The sequence below is a fragment of the Sceloporus undulatus genome, chromosome 4, assembly GCF_019175285.1.
Source record: "Sceloporus undulatus isolate JIND9_A2432 ecotype Alabama chromosome 4, SceUnd_v1.1, whole genome shotgun sequence".
Lineage (NCBI taxonomy): Eukaryota > Metazoa > Chordata > Lepidosauria > Squamata > Phrynosomatidae > Sceloporus > Sceloporus undulatus.
In genome coordinates, this window is record NC_056525.1 from 242264510 (window position 1) to 242286505 (window position 21996).

Here is a 21996-nt window from a genome sequence, read left to right on the forward strand (position 1 = left end):
GGAACTTGGGAGCATCCACCAAGAAGGCCATATTCTGTATCCCCAGCAGACATACATTTAGAGCTGGTGGGGTGGACAAGAAAACCTTCCTTGAAGATTTGAAAACCTGGGCAGCTTATACAATATTTCAGATAAACTGGACTTAAGTTGCATAAAGCTTTATGGGACATAGCCAGCACTTTAAATTCTACCTGGGAAGCCCAGCAGCAACCTTCAATTCATCTTTCATCCTTCATCCTCAAGACATTCATGAAATGTATCTTCCAAAAGAATCTTTGCTGCATAGGCTGTAAAGATCTAACAATTATATTAAGCAATTATGTTATGGTGATTTAAAGTGGCACTGCAGACAACCACTTCAAATGTAAGCACAGCTTCTTAGTCTTAGTGTCCCTATCACCTGTGGAATGAAAACGGCATTATTCTTCCAGACAGGTTCAATTGACATCAAAGTCTTCAAAGTTGCACTTGATAATCAGAAAACAAGTACTGTAGGACTATAGATAAGCAGTATGTAAGCTTAGCTGGGCAACTGCAGAAGGTTGGCTGGTAGTCGTTGTAGTCTTCAAAGTGCTGCACACCATCTTCTCATCTACTTATATCTTTCATTGATCTTTCAAGCAATCAGAGCAGAGATTTTTATGAAGACTTAAGATTGTCTCCCTCCTCCTTCACAGCTCTGGGTAACACAGTAAAAATCCCTGAGGCATCAGGGGAGAGTTCATTGACTTAAAAGATTCAGCTTTGGAAACCATCCCCAGGGAAAGGTATATCTCCCTTAGTCCCTTTGGCTTTTAACCTTAAAGCATTACCTAAAATATCAGAGCAATGGAGAAGAAAACACACATCCCAGCCATCCATCCAAGCCCTTGCCATCGGCACCACTTGAAAAGTAAATTGAGAACAGGGGAGAATTTGGGGGGGGGGGGGGGGGGTTCTGAGACAACTAGTAAATTGCTAGAATATTTTTCTGAGTTACCTGCAGTTTGGTTCAAAGAACTGATCCAGATTTTAATAATAATAAATAATAAACTGTTTATTTATAGCCCACTTTTCTTTAATAGATTTTCCTGACACCGTCCCTCTCCATCCCAACAGAGATTTTGGATCATTTCCATATTAATCTAAAGTGAGCTTCCAAGAGATGGACCACTTCTAGCCAAAGCAGCCCCTTAAAAATAATAAAATCAAGTGTTCCTGGCATGATTTAACAATGCATAGCCTGAATGGGAACAACATGCCTTTGGTTATGAGAGGATGGAACTGTTCTGTGTGGGAAAGAAAGTACAAAGCTAAAGGCTCCCAGTGCTTTGACAAGAACAATGCTTTAAGAAGCACGACTTTAAACAGTGAAGAGGGAGGGTGTTTGCTCAGACAGAGCCTCAGAGCTAGTCTTTGCTTCCTTGACCCACTTGTAAAATTTAAGACGAGATTATGAATGAAAAATGCTGAGGAAAACAGCACCATCTGCTGACTACATGGCTTTGTCTTGCGATTTTGTTTCCTAGCTGAATAATTAACATATAGTGAATTTGAAAAATTTTATACCAAGTCATAAGACTTCGGTCAAGTACCTAACTCATACCTTCATAGTGCAAATAGACACTTATGGAGTTACATGGTGGTTGTGCTACTACAGCACTCTTCTTCTGAAAAGTGACATTGCTTTCTAGGATGCTAGGCCAGATCTGTCTATATCTATATCTACATCTACACCTACATCCATCTTTGGGAGGGAATTGTAGCAGCACATCTCATAATTGCATCCCAAAGGAGTCCCATCCTTTTTGACTTTCTAGTAGGCAGCAAATTGTGTGCTCTTTTGCTTGATCTTTGGTTCTTAAAATGATGAATGGCTGCTCTTGCTGTTTTTAAAATAAAAATGGAAAGGACTGCAAGGGCCATCTAACCCAACCCCATGCCATGTAAGAATACACAACTACAACACCCCTGAAAGCTGTCTCTCCAGCTTCTTTTGAAAGACTTCTAAAGAAGGTGATTCCAACACACTCTGAGGCAGCACATTCTGCTGTCAAATAGCTCTTACAGTAAACAAGTTCTTTATAATCTTTAGGCAGAATCTCTTTTCTTGTAGTTTGAATCCATTGCTCCGTGTCTTTAATAATAAGGTTGCTCCATCTTCTACATGACTTCCCTTCAGATATCCAAAGAGAGTTATCATATCATCTCTTACTCTTCTTTTCCCCAAATGCCTCTTTGAATCCCATTTTTTGGACAAAGACAGGATATAAATCCAACAAACAAACAAACAAACAAGGAAACAGACTAAACATACCCAACTCCCTCAGTCATTCCTCATAGCTTTTAAAAATGTTTTAGCTGTTTTAATTTGCTTCGGCAGCACATGTACTAAAATTGGAACGATACAGAGAAGATTAGCATGGCTTGTATTAGTGGAACTATTTTAAAATAGGAGTTTTGTTTTGTTTTCTAAACAACATTAGTTTTGCATTTATTGTTTTAAGTTATTTGTTTATTTTAAACACTATACATTGCCTCTGGGTTGGGGGGATGGTAAATAAATTCCTCTCATCTAGTAATATATCTGTCTTTATCTATCTGTTATCATCTTCTATTTTTTTTTTTTTAACCTTCCTTCCTTCCTTCCTTCCTTCCTTCCTTCCTTCCTTCCTTCCTTTTTGGAACTTCTCTTCTCACTATATATGTTATCAAGGCAGTAAACTTAAATCCATTACTATGGACTGCATCATATACAGATGGGTCTTATTTCAGACTTCCCTGTTGTTGATGAAGTTGTTGTCTTATTTTTCCTTTCATTTCCAAATGCTGCTAGGTGTGAGGGAAAAAAATGAGCACTTGCCTTTCCGCTTTATTGATATGTGCTCAGAGTTTCATTATCACTTCATCATCTTCTTCCGTTCACCATATGGTAAAGCCAGCAGCTGGAAATGGACCCTCCTTTACTCTGAAGGTCTAATTGGAGCCATGCAACAGAGCGCCTGACTCATCTTTTCATTAGGCACTGAAAGCTCTTGCTGTGGCGGATCCTTTTGCTACATGCCAATTAAAGTGCAGCGCACACTTGCCTTCAGAAAGCTATGCATTTTCCCCATCTGCTGAGGGTGGAAAAGTGGTGTTTGAGAGGTCGAGAGTGGAGATTTTGTTTTTGTACAATTCAGCTGTGAACATCACAAAGTTGGATTTCCTAATGGATTATTGGTAAACTTCCTGTTCTTGCTGGATGGACTGGTTATCTTTAAGGCAGCCATTTCAGAATCCAGATGGGTAAGGGGGAAAATGCTTTGAAAGAACTATATAATACACTCAATATCAAAGTTAGGATCTTCCATTCATAGTATCTCTCATTTCTATGTATGGATGTGAAAGCTAGACTTTGATGAGTATTTATGGGGATGGGACAACTTATTTGAAATGCAATTCTGTGGATCCTATGTATTTTAAAGATGTGGAGGTTATCAGAAAAATAAAATAAATAACTGAGAAACCTAATTCAGCACAATTCTTGTTAAACAGGCAGAAATTGAGGCAAGACTTCAAAGAATTAAACACATGAATTGGCTTGGATGAATGACTTTGTCCTAATGCTCTTTTAGACCTAACTAGAGTAGACCCATGGAATTAATTGAATTCATCTATGGGTTGACACAACACTCAGCATTTGATGAAGTAGTGTAGAAATAATGCAGTTGGACATCATTTTAAATGCTGCATCTCCGGCCTATGGAATCCTGGGATTTGTAATTTTAAAAAAGTATTTAACCTTCTGTGCCAAAGAGTACTGGTGCTCTAGTTAAAGTGGTGTGAAACTGCATTATTTCTACAGTGTAGGTGCATGCTTATGCTACCACACTTCTTTCTCTGAGTCAGTCTCAAAGGTGGTACAATATCCCTTTACAGACTGATCCAGGCTAGCACCTCTATGTCTTTAAGTTCTGTCACCACAGAACAATGGATTGAATGGGTCTACTTTAGTTGAGATTAACCAATAGGGTGTCAGTCTCTGACTGATTTAGGGCCATAACACACTGCAGAGATAATCCAATTTGAGACCACTTTAACTGCCCTGGCTCAGTGCTAGGGAATCCTGGGCACTGCTGCTTAGTGTCAGAAAGTTATGGTTTCCCACATTGCAATTTGAATCCATTGCATCCCAGACTCTGGAGGAACAAAAAAACAAGCTTGGTCCATTTTCTATGTGACCTCCTTTCAGATATTTCAATATGACTTGAAACTATCACTTTTCAGTTTTCTCTTCTCCAAGCTAAGCATGCTGAACTCTTTACACTTTTCCTTATGGGTCTTTCCAGGACTTTTACAATCTCGGTTTCCCTCCTATATTTGTCCCAACTTATCAATTTTGGACAACCCAGTTTTGTACTTTCCCTAGCTAGCCCCTTGATAACCTCAAGAAAAATTCTGTTTTTGAAGTCAAGAGAAGAAACCTAGGTGATCCACCAAACTCCAAAGCACCATGTTAGGGGCAGGTCTCCCCATACAATGATATAGCAACACATTTGCGTCACAGAGAGGGATCTTCCCACAGTTTTGAAGCTACTTCATATGCTCAGTGTTGCAGATATATGGAGAGTGTTGTAGGACATACTGAGACACAAGAATATGTCTTTGAAAACTATGGTAAACATGGAAGAGAAGTTAATTACGTGTGTGTGTGTGTGTGTGTGTGTGTGTGTGTGTGTAAGACACACACAGAGAGACAGAGACAGAGAGAGAAGGGGGGGCACAGTGGAATACTTTCTCAGAAAGTGTCTTTTCTCCTGTTGCTTACTACATGTTAAATATCACTTGTTTTTAAGAAAAAAGATATTCTGTTCCCTTCCACCCCATCCTCTCTTCACAGTAAGATGTCAGAATTCATTAGCTTTTTTCTTATGAACACTGAAGTTTTACATCATATGCAACTGTGCTAACTAGGGATGCTACAATAATCTGCTAGGTTCACTTTCAGATGTGGATATCTGTTGTTTCACTGGTGCAGATAATTATTCCGAGCCTTCATTATTTCTGATTTATTTCTTAATGAATGATTTTATTTGTCATTGGAAGAAAAAATTAAATAATTGCTTTTATCCTGCCGCCGTGGAGCTGCTGAAGAAGGCCAATGCTTTCAGTATTTTATGTGTCTGAAAGAACAAAATGGTAGCTGCTAGTTGACAAATAGAAGAGCTGCTGTCATAGACTCATGGAATCATAGTTGAACGGGATTGTGAGGGACATCAAGTCCAGCACTCTCCCACAAAGGAATACACACCAAAAGTACTCTTGAGAGATAGCTATCTAAACTTTATGTAAAAACTACCAAAGAGGAAAAGCCCACTGCCTTCTGAAGCAGTCTATTCTGCTGCTGACCAGTCAAGAGGTTTTCCCTAATGTTTCTTCTAATTTTAATGCATTGGTTCATGTTTTAGCCTCTGGAATGTGCAACAATGACATGGCTTGTGTGCCATGTCAAAATGGAGTAGCGCATGAGGGACATCACAGTGCTGCTCCAGGGTGCTAATCGTGCCTCAGCAGTGGCAGAGAAAGTAGCCATGTTTTGTGTCTCTTTTGGAGCAGATCACTGCTGCACCATGCAGTTGCTGCAGCAATATTCTGCTGCAATGCTTTGCTCTTTTTCCCAATCTGTACAGCCCCTAAGTGTTTCCTCATAGACCTTGGTTTCCATATCTTTTGCCATCTTGGGCTTCAAACAGATGGGTCAAAAAGAAGCAGCTTCAGGCCACTTTGGAAGCATGGCATTTACATGACACATGCCCCAGAAGCAGCCGGAAACCATGCCATGGCTGCGCTGGAAGTGGAGGTGGGGGGGTGGGGTACAGCCAGACTAAAAAGAAGCAGAAAAAAAAACTACTCCTCCTGGAAAAGTGCAACCCTGCATATAAATGCCTTGATGTGAGACACTAGGCCCAAAGGAGTGCTCTATTTTCACCCTAAAGCAGTGTATAAACACACTGGTGCAGGTGTACATTTAAAAAGGACAGATTCAGTGGTTGGGATGGCAATGGAAAAAAGGGACAGCGTGACACATCCAAATGCTACAAGTATAAGATACACAAAATAGATAGTCTAAGACTGGGCATAGGGTGAAGGGGGCATGTAGGGGGGCATGATTCTGCATTGCCAGTGTTTTACTGGGCACACTTTGGTTTCAATGCCCAGTGGATAGTCATCCAATGAAATAGCATCTAGGCAGGAGGTAGTTGCTAGTGATGTGCTTGTGTGGTTGTGCACATTTATGGTGGGGGCAAAAGCAAAATAATAATAATAATAATAATAATAATAATAATAATAATAATCCAGCAATGCAGCTTGATGCCATTCTGTGTGGTCGTAGCATGCTCACGTGGGCTGCCTTGGGAGTGGGTGGTGTGGTCAACAGGGTCTTGGTCTGCTCTCAGAAGAAGCAGCTTCAAGCTCTTTTTTCCTGCCCATCTGCTTCGCTCCTTAGTTGCCCTTTTCTGGACACATGAACCTTGCTGATGTCCCTTAGAGACAGGATGACTAGATAGACAGACAGACAGACAGACAGTAAGCCTTTTTCTATTAGGAGTGTACAAATATCAACAAGTGGTCTCATGCTTGATGAGGAAGTGTTACCTTAACACATAAAGACACATGCTGAGAACTGTTAACTATCACAATATTTTTACAACTGCCCAAGAACTATCCAGTTAATGATTTGTTTTGTTTTTCAGTAGCCATCACTGCAAAATCAAAACAAAAAGTGGGGAATTTGCACACAATTTAGCTAAGATCTTACATCATGCTTATGTAGTGCAAATCTACATTCATGTAGTTAAGCTGTTATTGCTGTTGTTAACCTGCACTGGGAGCTGGGGATGTTTAACCTGGAGAAGAGAAGGTTAAGAGGTGATATGATAGCCCTGTTTAAATATTTGAAGGGATGTCATATTGAGAAGGGAGCTAACTTGTTTTCTGCTGCTCCAGAGACTAGGGGCCAGAACAATGGAAGCAAGCTCGAGGAAAAGAGATTCCACCTCAACATTAGGAGGAACTTCCTGACAGTAAGGGCTGTTTGACAGTGAAACAAACTCCCTCGGACTCTGGTGGAGTCTCCTTCCTTGGAGGTCTTTAAACAGAGGCTGGATGGCCATCTGTTGGGTATGCTTTGATTGATGCATATAGTTATTTTATGCCACAGCCAAAAAGAAGCATCTACATGCATAAGAAAATTTAACATGTGTGCAACAAATGTCAGCCATTTTATCTTGTACACAACCTCATCCTCCCAAACATACAATGCTGTATTTTGTGCATAGGGAGGGGATGGTTCAAAGAAATATTCATGACATTTTCAGAAAACAAGACTTGAAGACATCAGCTGAAAATGTACAAAAAGTATTGTAATCTCACCTACAGGGGAGGAAACTTTTTAATTTTTCCCCCCTTCTCATTTGTGAGAATGAAATGACTGATGATTTACATTGCTATTTCATACCAACTGGGGAAGGTAATGACAAACATTGTCTGAATAAATATTGCAATTATAAGTTTGTCTTAGGGTTGCCACAAGTTGGGAATGACCTGAAGGCACACAACAACAATGAAAACCAGAAGCAAGCAAGCAACAACAACAACAGAGCTGAACTTCATTGATGACTTGGTTATGGGCTTATCCATAACTGAATGATGGAATGGTTCTGCAGACTGGATGCTGAACTACATCAGGCTTTGGACTTGTATCAGTGTAACGATAAGTGTTACTAACAACTGTGAGGCTGTAGCTCAGTGGTGGAGCACTTGCATTAAGGCCAGAAGAGTCAGGCTTAATCCCCAAGATCTCCAAGTAGACCTATGATAGAAGAAATAAGAGTCCCATTTATTGTTGTGTACCTTCAAATCATTTTTGGCTTATGGAGACTCCAAGGTGACCCTATAATGGGGTTTTCTTGGCATGATTTGTTCAGAGGAAGTTTACTATCACCTTCCCATGAGGCTGAGAGCATGAGACTTGCCCAAGGTCACCCAGTGGGTTTCATGGAATTGAACCCTGGTCTTCTGAGTTATAATCCAACACTCAGAGTACTACACCACACACCATTAGACCCATATTCTGGTCCAAAGCCACTTGGTTATTCCAAAGAAGAGCAGACCCACTGAATCAATAACTGAATAGATTTGACACATAATCAACAACTGAATAGATTTAGGCCTCTGTGTCAGAGTAAACAGTACTGAGCTGAATGAAAAATCTGTCTTTTCAGGAATTCCAGAAGAAGTAAAAAATTAAAAAAGAAAGAAAATAATACAAGTCAGAACTATTCTTCTTTTTCAGGGCAGGCAGAAATGTACATTTCCAGAGAAGAGACTGCACATCAGCTCACTTCCAGCTGTGATGCGATTGGGTGTGATTTTGTTTCTGCTGTAAAGAAATGGGCTCCTAGGCAGCTCTTCCCCTGGGTGGCAAGGCATTAAGGGCAATAATGATTTAACAAGACCACTTATGCTCTGTTTATCCTTCTGCTACAGGCGCAAACAACTCATTGGCTTTGGGGCATTACTAGAGAATCAATTCATTCCATGGTGGATTCCCAGGACTAGCTCAGCCATTTCTGTGATCAACGTCCAAGTTAATAGTTGAATGGATTCTCTTTTTCCTCTTCACCCATTCCATTACTCACATATTCTATATTGGTGTCCCCCTCAATAACAAAACACTAAGGGTACAGTTTGTGTTTTGGCAATGCATTGATCAGGCCTACTCTGCCCAGCCTGCAAAAACAGTCTGGCACAATTTTTCATCTTGGACCCTGGGAAAAGCATCTGACTCCCTTTTTAAAACCTATTTGAGTTGACATTTGACTGTCTCTTGCAATCTTCACTTCTTATCATTTTGGGGTGGGGGGGAAATACTAAGATGTTTGTGAAGAAACAGCTCCACCTACTGACCAATATGCAATCTTGGAAATAATATTTTTATGGACAATGTCATTACATTAGTCCACATAGAAGAGATAATGAAACCTAGGGCATGTCCAAAGTTTTCTTTCCTTTGGGAGAGATTAGATCATAGAATTCAAAAGAGTTTTTAATGTATTTTTTTCAGTAATATCTCACATTTTGGTATTTTTTTAATGTGAAAATTTTGTTTGCTCAGACAATATTCCCTGAGATTCTATGATTATGGGTTGTGATGTGTAACAACATAGTAAACAACCATTATGTAGAGAAATCTTGTAGCACCTTTGAGACTAATTGAAGGAAATAAGTTGGCAGTATGAGCTTTCACAGACTAAAATCTACTTCCTGAGATGCATTACTGTGGCAACACACAAGATTAATAGTTGTGGAGGGGTGTGTGTCTCTCATTGTACAATGAGGAACCATGCAAAATGTCCCACTGTGCAATAGAGTCTCCCACCACACAACAAACTGACACAAAAGCTGGGAACATTTTATTGAGTAGGTGCAGAGTACTTAGGACTTTCCACAGAGATCTGTACTGGATTACCAGAGTCCCAGGATTCTCTTGGGGGAAGCATTAGAACTATGATCATTGCACATTGCCTCTCCTTTTAAGAACCATATTGCTGCACAGAGAAAACACTGTGAAATAGTCATGCTTATGCAATGGCCCCAATGGCACAGCTTTGACAATTGATTTATCCCAACAGGATGCCAAGTATGGTTTTATTATTATTATTATTATTATTAAGGAACAAACATTGTGTAAGCTCAAACAGCAAACACATCCCCCTGTCAGGAGTTGGATCTTTCAGATTGCCTGCTATGATTTGGAGTGTTAACTAAAAAAATGGTTATAGCTTCAGTTGCTCCTTATTTGCTGGCCATTTAACCTGTCATAGGGTACTGTGGTCAAATAATGGGACAAATAGTGGTATGTTAATTGCTAAACAACTATTGATCCTGTTCCTTAGTGGTTAACTAGTAGATGGAAGGGGGTTGAGTCTGTCTGGAAAAGATCCAAAGTCAGTTTCTTGCTGATGTCTGCAGTGGAGGGAGAAAGGGGAGTTCCCATAAAAAAGGGGGAAGGAAATAATGTTTTAGTTCTGTAACAAATAAGAAGGTAGCCCACCAAAGCTTTGACTCTGTGTGTGCTTCAACTATGCTTTGCTAATGTTTTCTGGTTAGTTCTGTCAAAAAGCATATCTGGTGAACAGCTCTAGTTAATGGCATTTGGGGCCAGAATACTCAGGGGCAGGCAGGAGTATTCTGGCAAATATACTGTAGACAAGTCTTCTGTCATGGATGACATGGGTTAGAATGAAATGTCCTGATGAATGTGTAATAACAGTTTGATGGCTATATGATTCATAGACTAAGATAAGATCTCTTAACATGCATTACAATGTTTACATTTCTGAATGGAACATCTGGCACTCTTCTGAACTCTAAACAAGCTTTCTGTTTGATGCTACAATGTAGAAAGACATCAAATACTGTCAAAGATGTCATACTTATATTCTACAGTCAATAGCTGCTACCAGACCGTATGCCATATTTGAAGGTTATGTTAACAAGCTGAGAAGTTTAAAAATAAATATGCCTGGCCTATAACAGGGGTCTGCAACCTATTTAGAAAATGAATTGCTTTTCATAGACCTGTCAAGAATAGGACAATTCACATTTGTGAAAAATGGTAATCAAATGGTGAAGGGATAAAATACCGCAAGAAATGAAGGCTGTGAGATGACAAACCAGCTGCCTTTAAACATCTGAGAAGATATGTAGAAAATGGAGCAAGCTTATTTTCTACTACTCCTGAAACTAGAACATGAAACAATAGATTCAAATTACAAGAAAAGAGATTCCACCTAAACATAAGAAAGAATTTATTGTAAAACTGTTCCACAGTGGGATAGGCTGCCTTGGAGAGTGGAGGACTCTAAAGATGGATGTCTTTAGTTGGAAGTTGGGTGGGCAGCTGCCTGAGTATTGTAGTTGTGTATTCTTGCATGGCATGGGTTTGGACAACATGGCCCTTGTGGTCCCTTCCAGTTTTAAGATTCTATCATTTGAAAAACAACCAGAGAAACCACTCTTCATTTTAAGAACAAAAGGCCAAGCAAGATAACACAGAATTTGCTAATTACTGGAAACCCAGAAAGGATGGAACTAGTCTTGCAGGCCACATACTGCAACAGGACCCACCCCTCTTTTATGTGGTTTGAAAAACATTTTTTTTTTTTACTGAGACAGCAGGTGAAAGAAACAGATAGATGCAAACAATGGCTCTTTTAAATCACTTTTAGCTTTCTTTTTTTAAAATGTTGCCTCTGGCTGCTTATTTGTTGAATTTATGTATGTTTACTCCATTAGAAAAATGATTCTATCTTTGAAAGATATATATATATATATATATATATATATATATATATATATATATAATCACTTTCATCATGTGGTGCTGCATTCATGTTTATCTTTCGATTTTGTGTTTATCTCTTCGTGTTGCTATTTTGTGGTAGTGTTACAAATGAATTAATAAAAGTTCTGTTGAGGTGCTATATCTGTGTAAGTGGACTTACAGTACCTATGTATTCTGCTTTGGTCAGACCTCACCTGGAATACTATGTTCAGTTCAGGGCACCACAGTTCAAAAAAGGATATTGATAAGCTGGAATGTGTCCAGAGGATGGTGACTAAAATGATGAAAGTTCTGGAAACCATGCCCTATGAGGAGAAGCTTAAGGAGAAGGGTATGTTTAGCCTGAGGAAGAGAAGGTTAAAGGGTATCATGATAGCCTTGTTTAAACATTTGAAAGGTTGCCATACTGAAGATGGGGCAAGCTTGTTTTCTGCTGCTCCAGAGACTAGGACCCAGAGCAATGGATGCAAACTACAGGCAAAGAGATTCCCTCTCAACATTAGGATGAAATCTGACAATAAGAGCTGTTTGACAGTGGAACACACTCCTTCAGAGTGTGGTAGAATCTCCTTCATTGGAGGTTTTTAAACAGAGACTGGATGGCCATCTGTTAGGGGTAATTTGATTGTCAGCTCCTGCATGGCTGGGGGCTGGCCTGGATAGAGACCTTGAGGTATCTTCCAATGCTATGGTTCTATGATTCTATGTCTTATGTCTGTGAGAATGAGTATTATCCTGTCATGAAATGTCTGTAGCCAGCAGACAGCTGCTGTTACATTACTATGTGGCAGAACTGGCAAAGCTCCCAGTGCACATTGGTGTATGATGTACAACAGGACCACAATGGGATTGATGTGCCTTTGTTCCAATGAGCATCACATCAGTCCAGATTTGCATTGCATTGGTCTCAATGTACATCAGGAATCTACGTTCATTGGATACTCTAGCTGGTGTTCCGCTACAAATCTTCACAATTCAGTAACTGAGGCCCAAGACAGACAGGGCGAAAGGGGTGTGGTGGCGGCGATACTCCAGACCCCTAGTATGTACACTCGTCCCCCGGGTTACGAAATTAATTCGTTCCGCCGCCATTTTCGTAACCCGGAAGTCTTTCGTTAGCCGAATTGCCATAGGCGCTAATGGGGGAAAAGCCGCGGCTCCGCCGCGGCTCCATTTAAAATAGCGCCGGCGTTTTTTTCGCAACCCGGATAAACCTTCGTAACCCGGAAATAATTAATTAAAGTTTTTTTCTTCGTAACCCGGAAATTTCGTAACGCGGCGCGTTCGTATCCCGGGGTAAGAGTGTAATGGCAGCAGCCCGTCCACACGGGCATCGCCATCTTAATGTAAGGGAAGTACAACGTCTGCACATTGCTGCACGTCTGTTACATCATGAGTGCGCCAGTGGCGCCCTTGCAACATAACCCAGGGTGTTGGAAGAAGAACCCAGAAGTACCAGGTTCTCTTTACTCCGGAGGGACGTCACGCTGTTTGGCCTGCAGACCGCCATTTTCGGGCAGTCTGTACTGTGCCTGAGTTTCTTAGTGCCTTTGCTACTTAGCTAGGTATACACCAAATTAGGTTACATAAAAGGTCGTATAGGATCACTGGCAAATATCGGAAGCACATTGGGTGATACTAGACAAGTGGTGAAAAGAGAACTGAAACACACATAGAAAAGTAGAAAACAGTAAGACAAGTTCCATATGCTCTAGAATGGTCAAGGGACATAGATTTGACCATCCTAGAGCATGTGATACTAGACAAGCCACGCTATCTCAGCCTAAGAGAAAGACAATGGGAAAACACCTCTGACCAAATTTTGCCAAGAAAACATTTTGATAGATTCACCATAAGGTTATTATATGTCAGAAGTGACCTGAAATGTCACATCACCGCCAGAACAATTTGCACTGGACTGGAAAGGGCTGGAAAGAATACTCATAATTATTTGTTCTCTGACCAGACATGAACCCACACCAGGAAGACTCTTTTATGTCCATTGACATAAAAATCTCCAGCTTGGAAAATAGGGAGGAAGAAACTCTTAGACTAGAATAAATCTTTATTATGATCATAGACCAGCACAAAAAAAGTGGAGTACATTTAAATAAAAACATTAAAATAAAATATACATCTGTTTAAAACATAAATTGGATATAGAAAATATTAAAAACGTTTTTTAAAAAAATAATATGTAGGGCACCCTGATCATCTGTTTACAAAGCAATATTCATTATATCTAGTCTGTAACTCCAGTCATACTCTAACAAATTTTAATCACTGCAGCACAAAACCTAGCAACATTGTATGTTATGTCAGGATTAATGTCTGAAAGCAACAGGAAAGTATACAATTGTCCCGTGCTTTCTGGATATTTATACAATAAGGGTGAAATGAGGCTAACTCTTGTATGCTCGTCGACACAAAAGCCTCCAACTTTGACAATGGGGAGCAAAAAGAATCCTACTCCCTCCTTCCAAAGCTGCTGCAAGACCACAAGCTAAACATGAGTCAACAATATAATAAAGTAGACAAAAAAATCTAAAGCAAATTTAGGCTAGTTAGCAGGTCCAGATCAAGGGAAGCAGAAGTCCCACTCTATTCTGCTTTGGTCAGCTCTCACTTGGAATATCATGTCCAATTCTGAGCAGCACAGTAGTTCTAAACACATCTTTTTCAACAGGCATACCCCCAATAGCCTTGTTGTGATTCCTCTCCCCCTCACCGTTGTTATAACTGTTGTTATATTGATATTACATCCGGCTAGCTTGCAATTGTTATTGTTATAGTATTTTTATACTGTGTATTTGTGATTTAGTGATTAATGTTTTTATTGTAATTCTGTGTTGTTGGATTGTAAAATTCACCACTGTAACCCGCCTTGATCTCTGGAAAGGTGGGCTAGAAATAAAGCTTTTATTTATTTATTATTTATTTATTATTAAATACCCACATTTCTTCCTCTGAAACCCAATCCACCATCTCCTCTCAATATTCCCATTTCTCCCCACAGTATTCAACTACCTCTTCCAAAGTATTTCCTCTCCACCAAAGTATCCCCCTGATCACATTTTTCCTCACAATAAGTCTGCCATTTGACACACTAGGTACTGGAACCTAATGTTAAGCATGATGCAGTCCATTGTCTGACAAATTGAGTTTTCTCCATATTTGTTGTTGTTGTTGTTTGCTTTCAAATTGTTTCTGACTTATGACAACCCTAAGACAAACCTATCATGGCGTTTTCTAGAGCTGAGAGTGAGAGCTGAGAGTGAGTGACTTGCCCAAAGTCACCCAGTGAGTCTCCATCACTGAGCAGAACATCAAATCATGAACTCCAGAGTCATAATTCAGTGCTCAAACCACTTCATCATTCTGGTCCCATATATCTTTAGCCAAAAGAGAGAACACTGTTTTTATCTTTAAACCGGTGGAAGGGCTTCTAATGAATAAATGAACACACACACCCCATAAAGAGTTTGGAGTAATGGGCAGAAGTGTGCATAGTGATCTGTATTAACTTTTGGGCAGACATCAACAGAGACTATGAACAGGATGCTTAAGTTTCTTTTGCCATTTACAAATATGGAGCTGATGGAGAGGACTTTCTCTTGTAATAGCTTTATAAAAAATAAATATTGTAGTAAACTGAATGCAGTTTCAGATTTAAGACTGTATCTTACATTAGTTAAACCTGGTTTCAAAAAACTATGTGCCTCCAAACAAACATTAAACACTTGCTTGTATAAAATATTTGTTGTGCGTGTGTTATTATGCACTGTCTGTTCACTTTATTGTTCCATTGTTTTTTAATCTCATTACTGGGATTATTTTATAGTTTATTTTAGCTTGACAACATATAACTTTGAAATAACTGAATGTATTCATTACAAATATTTCACCAGTTAAAGGGTACAATTTATGGAAATACGCTGCCCAAGGGTATGAAAATGGAAAAAGGTTGAGAACCACTGCTTTAGAACCCATGTTCATTTGGCCATTTGGGCTAACTCAGAACTTTAACAATCCATTCTTCCATTATCAGTGCTTCAGTCCATTTCCAAGTTTGAGCAAGCAATATTCTTGCTGCTGGTGGTTGCTCATTTAGATTCTGAGATGGATCCATTATCTCTGTTTCTCTAAACAAATTTTACCTGGCATCTCAACATCAGGGGAGATCAGCCAGTTGCTAATTCATTCTAATTGGAGATGCTTACATTTGTTACCTGCAGGCAAATGTTGCTCAGTCAGGTGTGGAATATTTTGAAAATGTCATGGCAATTGTTTTCAGGTTGGTCCTATGAAATCACTCATTTATCAGTAAAAATGGATAACCCATTTCTCATGCCTGGTCAAAGGAGTCAGACTACATTGTACATGAGGCATGGGAGTCCTTGAAGCCAGTGTCTTCATGCTGATATCTTCTACATGACCTCATGGGAGATGAATTGCTACCCCCAATATCACTCCACTAGTGACATTTTTCTCCCTCCATCCTTCCCTTCTGTCAGTTTTTGATGAAAAATCTCTCTCATGACTGCCAAAGCTTAGTAGATACCACAGCATCCTATCCCTTTGGAAAATGCAAAATAATATATTTTATTTCCTGTCTGAGTCATTCCAGTCTCCCACTGTCTTCTCTTTGGACAGATAAATATAACATCATTGCAACCATTAAAAACTCCACTATCCCCTTTTTATTTTTCCATTTTTGTTAGTTGTGTGTATGTTTCAACTGCTATCGTGTGTGTGTGTGTGTGTGTGTGTGTGTGTGTGTGTGAATGCACTTCTTATATTTTCTAAATAAAGCTTCCTTAATTCACCATGACTCTGAGTCTTCCCAGTTAATACTGGTATATATTGGTGCAAAGGTTACCCAAATCTCTCACAAAATTAATTCCCCTAACATTTTGAAATGTTGCCAACAGTTGGCAGAGACCGACAGTCCCCCATCACATGGTCCTTGGAAACAGGAGCTGCACATTGGCTAAATGAGGGCTTGTAAGAACATTCTGACTTGATTTCTTGCTCTATACCTATTCATCAAGCCCCTGAAAGGCGGCCCCCAATAGCTGTTCTGCTGTGTTTAAATCTTATGGGTTATAACTTGTACTAACCTGCTTTTTAAAAAATTCACCTGTCAATTCCTCATGCTATGATAAAAGGATTCAAGCTGGAAATACAGTGGATCCTCTGCATACGCGGTCTTTTTATCGGCGGCTTTGAGCATAGGCGCTCAAAGCCGCCGGCGCGCGGGGCAGAAGGGGCGGCGTGTCCCATTCAATTGAATGGGCGCGCGCACCCGTTGCGCCTTGCGCGCCGCCGCGCTGCAATGCACGAGCCCCATTGTTTACAATGGGGCTCGAGCATAGGCGGAAATCGCCATAATCGGCGGGATCCGGAACGGATCCCCCACGTATGGCGAGGTTCCACTGTACCAACCACAATCTCCCCCACCTTCATATGAATTATTTATAGTGTACTCTGACTCCATTGACTACATGGGAAATGGTTTATCCATTTTTACTGCTAAGTGGGTGATTTCATTGGACCAGCCTAGAAACAATTTCCATAATATTTTAAAAATGTTCTACACCTGACTGAGCATCATGACAACCCCCCCCCCCGTGTCTATGAAAGAGGTCATCATTGGGGTTACTCCCCCATTCACACATGCTCCCAAAGAGTTTGGAATACTCTTCCCATCCCTCCTATCCCTCTTTCTGTGCCTCACTGTACAAAACTTTTATAGAATTCAAAGATATAGCCATGTGTCATGGCCAGCCAAGATCAGCTCTCGGAGGATGAGGAGGAGGATGAGCCTCCTCCAGAGCAAGGGATGATTGAGGCAACGCCAGGTGCTGTTCCTGCCCTGCCAGGTCCCAGCTGTGATCCTCCAGTCCCAGAGGAGGAGATTCAACCAGGTCCTAGTGCCACAGAGAGGCTTCCTTCGGTACCACAGCCTAGTGGTGATTCAGGAGACGAGGCATGCCTGCAAGTACCTTCTTATCAGGAGAGAAGGGCCGAGAGTGCTTGCAGGCGCAGATCCAGGAGGATTGCAGAAAGACAGTTAGCAAACCAGCCTCAGGTGGCTCGAGGGAGAGCTTCCCTGATTTAAGTGGAAGAGAGGCTTGAGTTTGTTGCTAGAGTTTATTGCATGAGCCCTTGGTGTGATTGCTGTCGCTCTAGCTCCAGACATCTTGTTACCTTGCTACCTTGCTACCTTGACCTCGGACCGGACCTTTGTTATCTCTTGGCTATTGTGACCTCGGACTGTTTTGACCACGCTGCTTTCTGGCTTCCTGACTTCGGCTCGTCTTTCGGCACGCTTGACTTTCTGCAACCCCGACACCGGCTTGTTTCCTCGGCTTGCTCTTTGACTGCTTCTCCACAAGCTTTGTTTTGCCTTCACGTGTTGACTGCAGGCTTGGTTATCAGCATAAGTCAGAGATTGCTGGCAGCAATCCCGGACACCATGTTAGTCTGTAGAATCAATATGTAATGAGATCTTGTAGTACTCTTGAGACTAACTAAAATAAAGAAGTTGGCAGCAAGCTCAAAATTTTCTAGACAGACATTTTAGTGTCATCCTCTATGATGGTGTTGCCTGGTGTAGTCTGAACACTCTTGTGTCCCACACTCAGACCTTGCCTCTCTACAGCATGACACTGTGGTGCCAAGGCAAGACCCTACCCCAAATTTCTCTCCTACCAAGATTGATAAGACAATCCACTTCCATAGTTGTATGAACAATGCTCAGGAAAGGGTGCAAACTGTGGAAAGAATGAGAGACTATGGTTCAGAACTGTAGCTATGGGATAGGCAAAATGAGAGCATCCCCTCTCCAATAAAAATCCCTCCAAATAAAATTTTCCTTCACTTTCCAAATTTCTAGCATTGTACTAATTAAAAACTTCAGTCAAATATTTAGAGATAGTTTAGTTATCCAGAGGAAAGGGGGCAGGCAAAGTTATCAAGGGAATGGGAACACAGGAGATGCAAGCATTCTAGGTGTGAGGAACATTAAATGACTCACTCTGCAGTGCTTGAAATTAATCCACAAAAGCAAAATTTTACCAAGAGGAAGAATTCTTATTTGGAACTGGCAATGCCCCCCTCCCCTCCCACATAGCTATATCCCTAGAATAGATCCCACTGACACAGAAACCTCCAGCTGCCAGTGAGGATGTTTTCTCCCCTTATCCATATACTGAAGCAGGATCAGTAGCATCTGAATAGGACTTTAGCCAATGTGGAACTTTCACAAGTTAACATCTCTTCTCCATAAAACAACAACGTGTGCCTTGCCTAAAGTCTAAGTACTCCCCTTAACTTGTTTGTTGAGATAGACCCTCAAGCTATTTGCTGGTGTGTGTGAGGAAGAAATCAGTTGTTCTTTGTTTCCTTTCCTGGGAGAAACAACACCATTTCTGGGCTGTTTTCCAGAATTGCTGCTATAGGGGAATTGGCGCTCCATATGGGATCCCTTAACTGGCAGCTGAAACAGGCGTTCCCTCTCTGGAGAATGGCATCAGATATGAAACTAACCAGCGGTGCTCAGCAATTTGGACCACTGCTAACTGCTTTCAGTGGGAACGGAGCCTCTTTCTTTTAATAACTCAAGAAAGCCAGGCTTAGCCATCCCACATCCCCTTGATTCTTAACACATTGCCATTAATAATTCAGACTGTTTTGTTTCACAGCAACAGAATTTTTAAAAGGAACATCTTTGAAACTCTTTCAGATGGATGTTGCTTGTCTAATTAGCAATATGTTTGTCACATTTCTGCCTCATTCCAAAGAGAATTGCTCCCCGAATGCTGAAGTTTTCATTGCATCTCATTAAGAATGGATGGCCCATTACAGTTACGATACCTGTAATAGTATTAACTCTTTGGAGGGGAGAACACACACACAAACATGCAGTCACACACCAGCTCTTTCAAAGGCTGTCTTTTAAAAACAACTCAAGAGGCACAGAAAACTCTCAAAGTCTAGAGAGAAATGAATGCAGCCTTTGGTGTTTTCCCTATATCAACACATCAGTTCATTTGTTCTACTAAAGCCTCAGTTTGAGAATTAAATTCACCAAATGCGGAATGTCACTTAGCTTACGAAGAGAGAAATGTGACTATTGGATATCAATAGTATATGAAAAAATAAAAATCACTAAAGTCTAAGTCACAGGTGCCAATGGTAAGCTTCATCTTCTCATTTTAAAATTGCCCCCTCCCCCCCAAAAAAACCCACTCTGATGCGTGTGTGCTTTAGTAATATGGAAACATGAAAAGGATTCCTTCAGGATCAGGCCTATTTCCCTATGAAGCCAGGTGGATTTTTTCATAGCCCATAGAGACTAAGATGAAAATTTGCAGGAAGGTTGGGGGACAATTTCGCCCCAACACCATGTGGACTACACATTGCAATGACATCCTTTTTCAGCAGTATCCTGACCCAAATGAAACTGGAGTTGACATTGTACAACATCCAGTCAATATTTTATCCAAAACACAGCCATGAAATGATATACAGTTGGCCATGATATACAGTTGGACCTCCTTATCCACGGTTTTTTTTAAATCCATGGATTTAAGCATCCACGGCTTGAAAATATTTAAATAATATATAATTTTCAATAAGCAAACCTTGATTTTGCCATTTTATATAAAGGACACCATATTACTGTGCCATTGTAATTAATGAGACTTGAGCATCCACGGGGCATACTGGAGTCAAACCCTAATAAATACCAAGGCCCCAATGTATTTGAGTAGGGGATGGAGGAACTGGGGGATATGGGAGAGTATTTTGGTGTGTTTGGGGAGGCTGGGGTGTGATTTGAGCAAGATGACATGACATCCTCCTTTTCCAAGACATGTCCTACATTTCAATCTTCTTTCCAGGATGAATTTTAAAATGTCTTCAGTTTTGAGCATGGCTAAGAAGCATGAATTTATATCCATATTAGAGCTTTTCAAAGTGTTCCATGTACAAGTTTGCTATCACAGGGCTTAGAGGGATGGGGTAGCAAAGGGAAGCCCTCTAAGCCCCGTGATAGCAGACTTTTACATGGAACACTTTGAAAAGCAAGCCCTTGAAACAGCACTAAAAAAGCCCACAACTTCGTTATAATACGTAGATGACATTTTTACCATCTGGAGCCATGGAGAAGAAGACCTGGCTGTATTCCTGAACCATCTGAACAACATCCACCCCAATATCCAATTCACTATGGAAAAAGAAAAGGAAGGAACACTGCCATTTTTGGATATCCTAGTCATCCACAAACCCAACCAACGTTTGGGTCACACAGTATACAGAAAACCGACACATACAGACTGATACCTGCACAACTCCAGCCATCACCCAGGACAAAAAAGAAGCACAATCAAAACACTGGTAGACCAAGCAAAACACATCTTTGAACCCCATTCTTGGAAGATGAACTGAAGCACCTAGACTGGGCTCTATAGGCAAATGGTTATTCCAGCTCAGACATCAGAAGGGCTGCCAGACCCAGAAAAACCCAGAGGAGTGAAGACAAGCGGCCATCCAAAGGGAGGGTATTTTTACCATACATCAAAGGAGTCACAGACAGAATAGGCAAAGTGGTGAGGAAGCACAACCTTCAAATGGTTTACAAACCGATGAAGAAAATCCAGCAAATGCTTCACTCAGCCAAGGACCAGATAGACCCTCTCACAGCTGCAGGAGTTTACTGCATACCATGCAGCTGCGGCCAAGTCTACATAGGGACTACCAAACGCAGCGTGCAAACCAGAATCAAGGAACACAAGAGACACTGCAGACTGGGGCCAGCCAGAAAAATCAGCAGTAGCAGAACATGTCACAAACCATCCTGGGCATAAAATACTGTTTGAAAACACTGAAGTTCTGGACCATGCCAACCACTACCATGTCAGCATGCACAGGGAAGCCACTGAAATCCACAAACACCTGGACAATTTCAACAGGAAAGAAGAAACCCTTAAAGTGAATTTGTCTACCAGTCCTGAAGAATAGCAAAATAAGGACTCAGCAAATGCAAATGGGAAACCACTAAAGAGTCAGGGGCTTTCCCAGCATATAATGATCACCAATTAGCAGACATTAATCTTCATTTGCATTAGCCTCCCAGCCTTAGGCCTGCCATCAGCACAGAACAATACACATGCAAATCACTCCTGCATTCCCAGGCTCACAGAGTATATATACACCCAATTTTTCCAGGCAAGCATTCTCTGGAGATGCCAGCCACAGATGCTGGCGAAACGTCAGGAAGAAACTATGCTAGAACATGGCCACATAGCCTGAAAATCCCATAAAAAACTACAGAAAGAGAGAAATGACATAAGCCACGAGCCAGATTCTCCTCCTTCTTAAGGTAATGTGCCTTTTCTTCCAGTGTATGAAACACAACGTAGAAGGATTACAATTTTTAAGTTCGCTTCAGAATCAGTTGCCTGGCATCTTGTTGGTGAAGGACGGTGGTGTACATCAGACCTATGCCATCACAACTCACTATTTTGGCCATTGCAAAAGTCAGAATTCTGTTGTGACTGTAAATGTCCAAAATCCCATGCCATCTCCATTGGAAGGAAGGATTCATTGATCTACTGTTC

The 21996-nt window shown here is 40.8% G+C and overlaps 1 pseudogene; it reads left to right on the plus strand.

Moving 5' to 3' along the window:
- The first annotated feature begins 2350 nt into the window (after nucleotides 1–2350).
- On the plus strand, nucleotides 2351–2449 carry LOC121930212 (annotated as a pseudogene).
- Nucleotides 2450–21996: the final 19547 nt, after the last annotated feature.